Source organism: Peromyscus leucopus, chromosome 12 (assembly GCF_004664715.2).
Source record: "Peromyscus leucopus breed LL Stock chromosome 12, UCI_PerLeu_2.1, whole genome shotgun sequence".
Classification (NCBI taxonomy): Eukaryota; Metazoa; Chordata; class Mammalia; order Rodentia; family Cricetidae; genus Peromyscus; species Peromyscus leucopus.
The window spans coordinates 77,820,376-77,830,988 of NC_051073.1; the positions used below are offsets into that span (position 1 = coordinate 77,820,376).

The window sequence follows — 10,613 nt, forward strand, 5'->3', positions numbered from 1 at the left end:
TCTCAATCACCATAGGCGGAGTAAACAAAATATTCCAGGATAAAACCAGATTTAATCAATACCTGTCCACAAACCTAGCCCTACAGAAAGCACTAGAAGGGAAAATCCAACCCAAAGAAGCTAAACACATCCATGAAAAATCAAGCAATAGATAATCCCACACCAACATACACCAAAGAAGGACAACACAATACAACCACAAAAAATAACAGGAATTAACAATCATTGGTCATTAATATCCATCAATATCAATGGTCTCAACTCACCTATAAAAAGACACAGGCTAACAGAATGGATAAGAAAACAGGACAATCCATCTGCTGCATACAAGAAACACAACTTAACTTCAAAGACAGTCACTACCTCCCAGTAAAGGGCTGGGAAAAGGCTTCCCAAGCAAATGGACCCAAGAAACAAGCTGGTGTAGCTATCCTAATATCTAATAAAACAGACTTCAAACTAAAATCAATCAAAAGAAATCAGGATGGATATTACATATTTATCATGGGAAAAATCCACCAAGATGAAGTCTCCATTCTAAATATTTATGCTCCAAATACAAAAGCACCCACATTCATAAAAGAAACACTACTAAAGTTTAAAACGCACATCAAACCCCACACATTAGTAGGGGGAGATTTTAACACACCACTCTCACCAAAAGACAGATCTACCAGACTGAAACTTAACAAAGAAATAAAGGACCTAACAGATGTTATGACTCAAATGGACCTAATAGATATCTACAGAACATTCCATCCTAACACAAATGAATATACCTTCTTCTCAGCACCCCATGGAACCTTCTCAAAAATTGACCACATGCTTGGCCACAAAACAAATCTCAACAGATACAAAAAATTGAAATAACCTCCTGTATCTTATCAGTCCACCATGCCTTAAAGTTAGACCTCAACAACAACAAAAATTATAGAAAACCCACAAACTCATGGAAACTGAATAATGCCCACCTGAAACATCAATGGGTCAAGGAAGAAATAAAGAAAGAAATTAAAGATTTCCTAGAATTCAATGAAAATGAAAGTACAACATACCCAAACTTATGGGACACTATGAAAGCACTGCTAAGAGGAAAATTCATAGCTCTAAATGCACACATAAAGAAGATGGAGCAATCCCATACCAATGAATTAACAGCACAACTGAAAGCTCTAGAACAAAAAGAAACAAACTCACCCAGGAGAAATAGACACCAGGAAATAATCAAATTGAGGGCTGAAATCAAAGAAATAGAAAACAAGAGAACATTACAAAAAAAAAAAAATCAATGAAACAAGAGTTGGTTCTTTGAAAAAAATCAACAAGATAGACAAACCCCTAGCCAAATTAACCAAAAGGCAAAGAGAGAGCACCCAAATTCACAAATCAGAAATGAAAAGGGAGACATAACAACAAACAATGAGGAAATCAAGAGAACCATCAGATCATACTTCAAAAACCTGTACTCCACAAAAATGGAAAACCAGGAAGAAATGGACAATTTTCTGGATAAATACCACATACCAAATTAAATCAAGACCAGATAAAGCATTTAAATAGACCAATAACCTCTAAAGAAATAGAAACAGTCATCAGAAGTCTCCCAACCAAAAAAAGCCCAGGACCAGATGGTTTCAGTGCAGAATTCTACCAGACTTTCAAAGAACTAATACCAATACTCTTCAAAGTGTTCCACACAATAGAAACAGAAGGAACACTACCAAACTCTTTTTTTTTTTTTGATATATATTTTTTATTTTACAATATCATTCAGTTCTACATATCAGCCATGGGTTCCCCTATTCTCCCCCCTCCCACGCCCTCCCCTTACCCCCAGCCCACCCTCCATTCCTACCTCCTCCAGGACAAGTCCTCCCCCGAGGACTGTGATCAACTTGGTAGACTCAGTCCAGGGAGGTCCAGTCCCTTCCTCCCAGACTAAGCCAAGTGTCCCTGCATAAGTTCCAGTTTTCAGACAGCCAACTCATGGAATGAGCACAGGACTTGGTCCCACTGCCTAGATGCCTCCCAAACTGATCAAGCCAATCAACTGTCTCACCTATTCAGAGGGCCTGATCCAGCTGGGAGCCCCTCACTCAGCCTTTGGTTCATAGTTCATGTGTTTCCATTCATTTGGCTATTTTTTTCAATAATTGAGTAAAACTTAAATTTATTATATGCCACAATCGTCCTAGGGACCTCCATGCTATATATATAGCCTCTATGGTTCTATGGGTTGTGGTCTGATTGTTCATTTTATATCTAGACTCCACCAATGAGTGAGTACATACCATAACTGTCTTTCTGGGTTTGGGTTACCTCACTCAGGATGATTTTTTCTAGTTCCATCCATTTGCCTGCAAATTTCATGCTTTCATTGTTTCATTGTATATGTACCACATTTTTTCCATCCATTCTTCTGTTGATGGGCATCTAGGTTGTTTCCACTACCAAACTCTTTTTACGAGGCTACAATTACCCTGATACTCAAACCATACAAAGATGCAACAAAGAAAAAGAACTACAGACCAATCTCCCTCATGAACATTGATGCAAAAATACTCAACAAAATATTGGCAAACCGAATCCAAGAATACATCAAAACAATCATCCATCACGACCAAGTAGGATTCATCCCAGGGATGCAAGGGTGGTTCAACATATGAAAATCAGTCAATGTAATACACCATATAAACAAACTGAAAGAAAAAAACCATATGATCATCTCATTAGATGCTGAAAAAGCCTTTGACAAAATCCAACACCCCTTCATGATAAAGGTCTTAGAAAGATCAGGAATACAAAGAACATTTCTAAACATAATAAAGGCAATTTATAGCAAGCCAACAGAAAACATCAAATTAAATGGAGAGAAACTCAAAGCGATACCACTAAATTCAGGAACAAGACAAGGCTGTCCACTCTCCCCATATTTATTCAATATAGTACTAGAAGTTCTAGCTAGAGCAAAAAGACAACAAAAGGAAATCAAAGGGATACAAATTGGCAAGGAAGAAGTCAAACTTTCACTATTTGCAGATGATATGATAGTATACATAAGTGACCCCAAAAACTCTACCAGGGAACTCCTACAGCTGATAAACTCCTTCAGTAAAGTAGCAGGATACAAGATCAACTCAAAAAAATTAGTAGCCCTCCTATACACAAATGATAAAAGGGCTGAGAAAGAAGTCAGAGAAACATCACCCTTTACAATAGCCACAAATAATATAAAATACCTTGGGATAAGACTAACTAAACAAGTGGAGGACCTTTTTGATAAGAACTTTAAATCTCTAAAGAAAGAAATTGAAGAAGATATCAGAAAATGGAAGGATCTCCCATGCTCATGGATAGGTAGGATTAACATAGTAAAAATGACAATCTTACCAAAAGCAATCTACAGATTCAATGCAATCTCCATCAAAATCCAACACAATTCTTCACAGACTTAGAAAGAATAATACTCAACATCATATGGAAAAACAAAAGACCCAGGATAGCTAAAAGAATCCTGTACAATAAAGTAACCTCTGGAGGCATCACATCCCTGACCTCAAACTCTACTATAGAGCTATAGTAATAAAAACAGCTTGGTACTGGTATAAAAACCAACATAAGGACCAATGGAATCTAATTGAAGACCCTGACATTAATCCATGCACATATGAACACCTGGTTTTTGACAAAGGAGCCAAAACTATACAATGGAAAAAAGAAAGTATCTTCAACAAATGGTGCTGGCATAACTGGATCTCAATATGTAAAAGATTGCAAATAGATCCATATCTGTCACCATGCACAAAACTCAAGTCCAAGTGAATCAAAGACCTGAACATAAATCCAGTTACACTAAACTTAATAGAAAAGAAAGTAGGAAGCACTCTTGAACGCATTGGCACCGGAGACCTTTTCCTAAATAAAACACCGACAGCACAGACCCTGAGCACAACAATTAATAAATGGGACCTCTCGAAACTGAGAAGCTTTTGCAGGGCAAAAGACACAGTCAATAAGACAAAAAGACAGCCAACAGAATGGGAAAAGATCTTCACCAACCCTACATCTGACAGAGGATTGATCTCCACAGTATATAAGGAACTCAAGAAACTAGACATCAAAATACTGAACAGTCCAATTAAAAAATGGGCTAAAGAGCTAAACAGAGAATTCACAAAACAAGAATCACAAATGGCTGAAAGACATTTAAAGAAATGTTCAACATCCTTAATCATCAGAGAAATGCAAATCAAAACGACTCTGAGATACCACCTTACACCTGTCAGAATGGCTACGATCAAAAACACCAATGACAGTCAATGTTGGAGAGGATGTGGAGCAAAGGGAACACTCCTCCACTGTTGGTGGGAATGTAAACTTGTACAACCACTGTGGAAATCAGTATGGCGGTTTCTCAGAAAATTAGGGATCAAACTACCTCAAGACCCAGCCATCCCACTCTTGGGCATATACCCAAGGAATGCTGATTCATACCATAAAGATACATGCTCAGCTATGTTCATAGCAGCACTATTTGTAATAGCCAGAACCTGGAAACAACCTAGATGCCCGTCAATGGAAGAATGGATGAAAAAAAAATGTGGTACATATACACAATGGAGTAGTACTCAGCAGAGAAAAACAATGAAAGCATGAAATTTGCAGGCAAATGGATGGAACTAGAAAAAAATCATCCTGAGTGAGTTAACCCAAACCCAGAAAGACGGTCATGGTATGTACTCACTCATAAGTGGATTCTAGATATAAAATAAAGAACAATCAGACCACAACCCTTAGAACCATGGAGGCTATATATATAGCATGGAGGTCCCTAGGACGACTGTGGCTTATAATAAATTTCAGTTTTACTCAAAAAAAAATGTAAGGTAGCAGAACATAAGATCATTTGATCCCACAGAGGTGATTCCTGATGCCTAGAGACTGGCCCGAGAAGGCAGCAGCTTTAGCTGAGGCTTGAGTTATGGGGAGGCCGTCATCCTGGAGCAGAAACTGTCAGGATGGTCGTACCACAGTTGATTTTGATGTGTTTTAGAATCACCTAGGAGACAGACCTTTGGAAGTGTCAATGAGGGCATTTCCAGGGAGGCTTCTCTACAGGAGAAAGATACACCCCAAATGTGAATGAATGAACAGGAGCAAACAAACTAAGACACCAGGCCTCCAAGATTGTTTGTTTTCTTTTATTTTCCTGAGACTAAGAAGGCAACACCAGGCCCCCAAGATGGCTTGTTTGGTTTTATTCCCCTTAATGTTATTCTTTGCTTAATTTTGAACCTCTCAGTTACAGTAACAGAGGTTAACTGTCAAGTTCAAAGGGAACTATTTCCTCACATTCTGGGGTTAGAAAAAAGCCAGCATTCCTCAGCAACTTGTGAAGCTGGTTCCCCTTTACCAGAAGGAACCATTTCCCTTTTCACTGGCAGAAGGGACAAATGACTGCCTGCGGTGCCTATTAGCATATCAAAGTGCATGCTAGCTCCAGGCTCCCTCAGTATCCAGGTATCTATTACACATTTCAAAGCCCAGGCCTAGCATCTTAGCTCTTCTCACCTCCTCCCTACCCTAAACTTCCCCAGCTCATGGGCTTCCCTCCTGCCAGCTCCTCATTCTCCTTATAACCCTGCTATTTCAGCTCTGCTCCCTCTTTTGGCTACTCTTTGTCTTCATCTCTTGCTCTCCACAACTTTCTCTCCCTCTCTCTCTGCTCTGGATTCTCCCAGATGCCTCTGGCTGTTCTCTCTCGCATATCTACAATGAAAACCTTCCCCTTAACTACACCATGGAGCGGTCATGTCGTTAGTTTATACAATCACTTTCTAAGAGTGTCAGAGTCCAGCCCCAACCTGTAGAAGGATTCTTGGAAGGAGGAGGGAAGAATTGAGAAATAATAGAAAGAAATATACACATAAACAGAGAGAAAGACAGAGACACAGGATAGCTTCGGGAGAGCCCTAGGTCAATATCCAGTTGCTCCTAGTTTATTCCTGATGGGATTTTTATACATCAGCAAGGGGAGGGGCAAAAGACCTCCCCCTTTCAAGATTGAGGTATGAAGTACGAACAAGTGTAGACCCTTCAAAACACCTGGTAGCCACACCTTTGGCCAAATCATCCTTTTATGCAGCCTTGCTGGCCAAAGCAAGCTCAGACTTTCTGACCTTGAGTAAGGCCTTATTAGGGAGCCTCTGTGGACCCCCACAGATAAGAGGCTTTCAATTTTGTTGTTGTTGTTGTTGTTGTTCTGCTTAGTTTTCTAAATTTACTACCTTCTAGATTACAGGGACTTAAACCCAATTTACATATGATGAACTGTGAAAAGGATCTCATACATTAGATAGTACTTTCTTTTTAATAGAAAAGAAAATCACCATGAGTGCTTCCACAGAGTCTAGCTGTAGTAGACTTAGGTATGTCTAAGCAAAGTTGATTTTACAGTGTTTAGCTTCTACTCAAGCTTTACCTAAACATTGTACAAAAAAAAAAAAAAAAAAACACTTCCTGGTGGCCCGACCCTGGTGGGGTGGGGTGAATCCCATTCCGGCCCGTTGCCCCGGGCTAAGGCAGAGGTCCAGGCCAACAGGCCTTGTCTCAAGCACTTCTGCGCCCTGAGGCCCGCCCTGGAAGCGGGCCTAGAGTTCTTGCCTCGGCCCTCCTTGGGACAGGTCCCAGGGCTCGCACATGTCGCCTCCCCTCAGCGCCCACCACCTGGAATTGCTGGCCTTGGTCGCAGCCTTGAAGATAAAGCAAAAATCTTCTTTGAAATAGATGGGATTTTGTCACTTTCTGTGAACAAAAGTGATTCAATGTCTCTTTTGGATTGTTTCTGTGCTTCACAAACTCTGAATCACTCAGACCCGAAAAACAGTCTGAAATCAGTGCTCATCAATACCTAGTTGATGAGCCAGCCATTTCCTGGTCACACCTCCACCTGCTAGAGCCAAGGAAGTGATATGTTCCACTAACGTTTCTCACTATGAACTGCAAGCAGAAATAGGAAGAGACAACCCGATCTCTGTTCACCTTGCACAGCACACTCCTACAGGAACACTGGTAACTATCAAAATTACAAGCCTGGAAAACTGCACTGAAGAGCATCTGAAGGCTTTACAGAGAGCAGTAATCCTGTCTCACTTTTTCCAACACCCCAATATCAACAACTTACTGGACCGTTTTCACTATTGGCAGCTGATTTTGTGTTATTTCTCCATTTATGGCCTATGGATCTGCAAGTCAGCTCTTGAGGACCTACTTTCCTGATGGGATGAGTGAAACTTTAATAAGGAACATTCTCTTTGGAGCAGTATGAGGGTTGAACTACCTGCACCAGAATGGCTGTATCCATAAGAGTTTTAAAGCCAGCCATATCCTCATTTCTGGTAATGGCCTGGTGACCTTCTCTGGCCTGTCCCATCTGCATAATTTGGTTAAGCACAGACAGAGGCATAGGGTTGTGTTTGATTTCCCACAGTTCAGCACATCAGTGCAGCCGTGGCTGAGTTCAGAACTACTGAGACAGGATTTACATGGATATAATGTGAAGTCAGATATTTACAGTGTTGGGATTACAGCATGTGAATTAGCCAGTGGGCAGGTCCCTTTCCAGGACATGCACAGGACTCAGATGCTATTACAGAAACCGAAAGGTCCTCCATATAGCCCAGTGGATATCAGTATTTTTCCACAGTCAGACTCTAGAATGAGAAATTCCCAGTCAGGAGTAGACTCTGGGATTGGAGAGAGTGTGCTTGTCTCAACTGGAACTCACACAGTTAATAGTGACCGGCTCCACACGCCATCCCCAAAAACGTTCTCTCCTGCCTTCTTAAGCCTGGTGCAGCTGCGTTTGCAGCAAGATCCTGAGAAAAGGCCATCGGCAAGCAGTTTATTGACCCATGTATTCTTCAGGCAGATGAAAGAAGAGAGCCAGGGTTCCATCCTGTCCCTGCTGCCACCTGCTTATAACAGGCCATCGCTGGCACTGCCACCAGCATTATCATGGAGTGAGCTGGAGTGCGAGTTTCCTGACAACAAAGACCCAGACTGGGAATTCTAGGGTTGCCAAATCATTTCATGTCCTCTATACTTGACAGCTTCTCCTTGCTGCTTTTCTTCTGTGTTGTTAGGTACAAATGCCAGGTCTAGACTTGAAAAGACAGTTGGTGCACTGGAGAACTGATCAGTTAAAACCACTCTGCTCATGGGGCATGGATTTATCCCCTCTGCTCAGATAGAGTACCTTCACAAGTTCGACATCAGAATTATAATCCAGCTACAATTAGTGTCATCTGTTTTTTGTTTGTTTGTTTGTTTTTCTTTTCCTTCTCTAAGCTGTGACTGGTACTTTCTGGATCTCAGTGTAATTTTTGAGCCAACTAGTTTTCTTCTACATCTTGCTGTCCTCTGGGAATGAGCCCTTCCTCCGAGGACAGTGCTTCCAAGAACGTCTTTTCTTCCATAGTTTCTAGCCTTTTTGATCAGCTATTGTTAGATGAACAGACTGGTTTATTCTGGCACAAAGTCCTTTTTTTGGAGAAGGGAAAATGTTTGTACTATCCCTTTTACATATGGTAACATCAAACTGAGCCTTGCTCACCTTAAATAATTCACTTGAAATATAAAGAGAAGATGTAATTTGCATCTTAAAAGGGAGGGGGCTAACGTAACACTTTTCTACCTGTGTAAATTATAGATCCTTAATGCATGCACCCTGTAGGAGCTTAATAAAGATTTTTTAAATGGTCGGCATCCCCCAACTTTTTAGAGGGACAAATTGATAGTAAAACAGCACTGGTTGGTGGCGCTAGTCACCGGCGGAAAAGTCACAGGCCACAACAGAACCCAATGTTAGTTTTTAGAGCTTTATTGGGAGGTAAAGGCTGGGAAAAGAAAGAGGGGAGCCAGGCCTGGTGGAGGGGGGGTTAGGGAGCAGAGAGCAGAGAGAAAACACAGAGAGAAGGGGGGTGGGGTCCGTGTCTGGCTTTTTTAAGGTGGGTACATAGTTATCCGTGCCAGCTGATGACGTAAGACACCAGACCCCAAGGAGTGACAGCAGAATCCTAACACAAGTGGTGTTCAGCCACTCGAGATTGAGCAATAACAGGTCTGTGATGCCCTTAAAATTTTAAAAATTTAAAAATAATTTAGAAAAGAAAAAAGAAAAAAAAAAAAAACCTACCAAACTGGTACAACGGCCCCACTGGATGTTCAATAACCATACTTAGAGGCCTACACTGATGTGGTCAGAGGAATTAGAAGGGAGAATATTTTCCCCCTTGTCTCCCGAGGTCCACTAAGTCCCAGCAAAGTGTGAGGCAGCTCTCAAAATGCCCTGTAACTGTGGAAAGCCACCTTTTCTCCTGCTCAGGGAGGCAGGAGACACCACCGAGTGGACTCTAACCAGTGTCTAGTCTGAAAGAGGATAGTTAACAAAGAGGAAAATACCTCCACACTTACAAATGAAACAATGGCCAAGCAGCAAAGGCCTCAACTTATTCTCACATAGACGGACTAACTGGCAAAAGAGAGACAGGAGGACCCAGAGACTCCTCCCAAGCCCACGAGACCCCCCCCCCCCCAGGACCACATCTTCAACTGGCCCTGACAGTACAAAGAATGTGGTGGATCTGGCCACCTACATGGTCTTAAACACCCAGAAGGAAAGTATAACCAGGATTAAAATGATCAATATATATGCTTCTTTAACAGTCTCCAGACATTACTCAACCATATAAGGCATTATTTGAACAATTATTTCTTACTAAAGATTCTCTTCCTGGTAACAATATTTTGTTCTACAAGAGCACTTCTCACAGTTTGTAATAATGATATCCTGTGTCCCGATCCCATGTTCCCTGATTAAAGGAGGCTTCCACTCTGTCATCAAACTCATAGCTTTGGAAAGTTATTCAGAGTATCCAAAGGGTATCTTTTGAAACTTTGCTAGACAATCCTACGAAAATGACTCAGTCGAATTCTATTTCTCTTTTAAATTGTCAATTACATGCTGACTTTAACTGACTTCTTTTGTAAAGCTTCTAGGTACTTGTTCCTTATGCTGGAGTCTGATGTAACAAACAGCTAGTTACAGTTACCACATCCTTCTCCAGAACCCCGGTACATGGTCCAGCCAGTTGTACAACTGTATTCAACCTTTTGTTACTTTATAAATAAACTTACATTAACTCATGTAAATCTTGATGTAAATTTTTCCTCATTGATTTTGACTCTCACTGTTCCCCACAAGGCTGTCCAGTTACTACTTCCTGGCTTACTTTCTGGATTTTTGCCATGTGTTAAGTTTCACTGTATCCCCTGAGATGGACCCTCCTCTGAGGCTCTCTAACTGTTGCCCCTTCTACATTTTGTCAGCTTAAAGCAGTTAAAGGGGAGACTGGTGCCCCAAGTCCCTCACAGCAGTTGACTGACCTCTGAAAGGGAAACTAATGGGCCATGGGCCTTCGCACTCATCCCTTCTCTTGCCGCTCTAGGTATTGTTTCCAGGACTCTGAACAGCTCGACTGGAGCCTTCTTTGCATCAGTTAATCTCTCTGTCTCACTGTGCTCAAAAAACCCTTAGAGAAATTTTGGATCAG

The 10,613-nt window shown here is 41.2% G+C and overlaps 1 pseudogene; it reads left to right on the plus strand.

Moving 5' to 3' along the window:
- The first annotated feature begins 6,548 nt into the window (after nt 1-6,548).
- LOC114680995 lies at nt 6,549-8,669 on the plus strand (annotated as a pseudogene).
- Nucleotides 8,670-10,613: the final 1,944 nt, after the last annotated feature.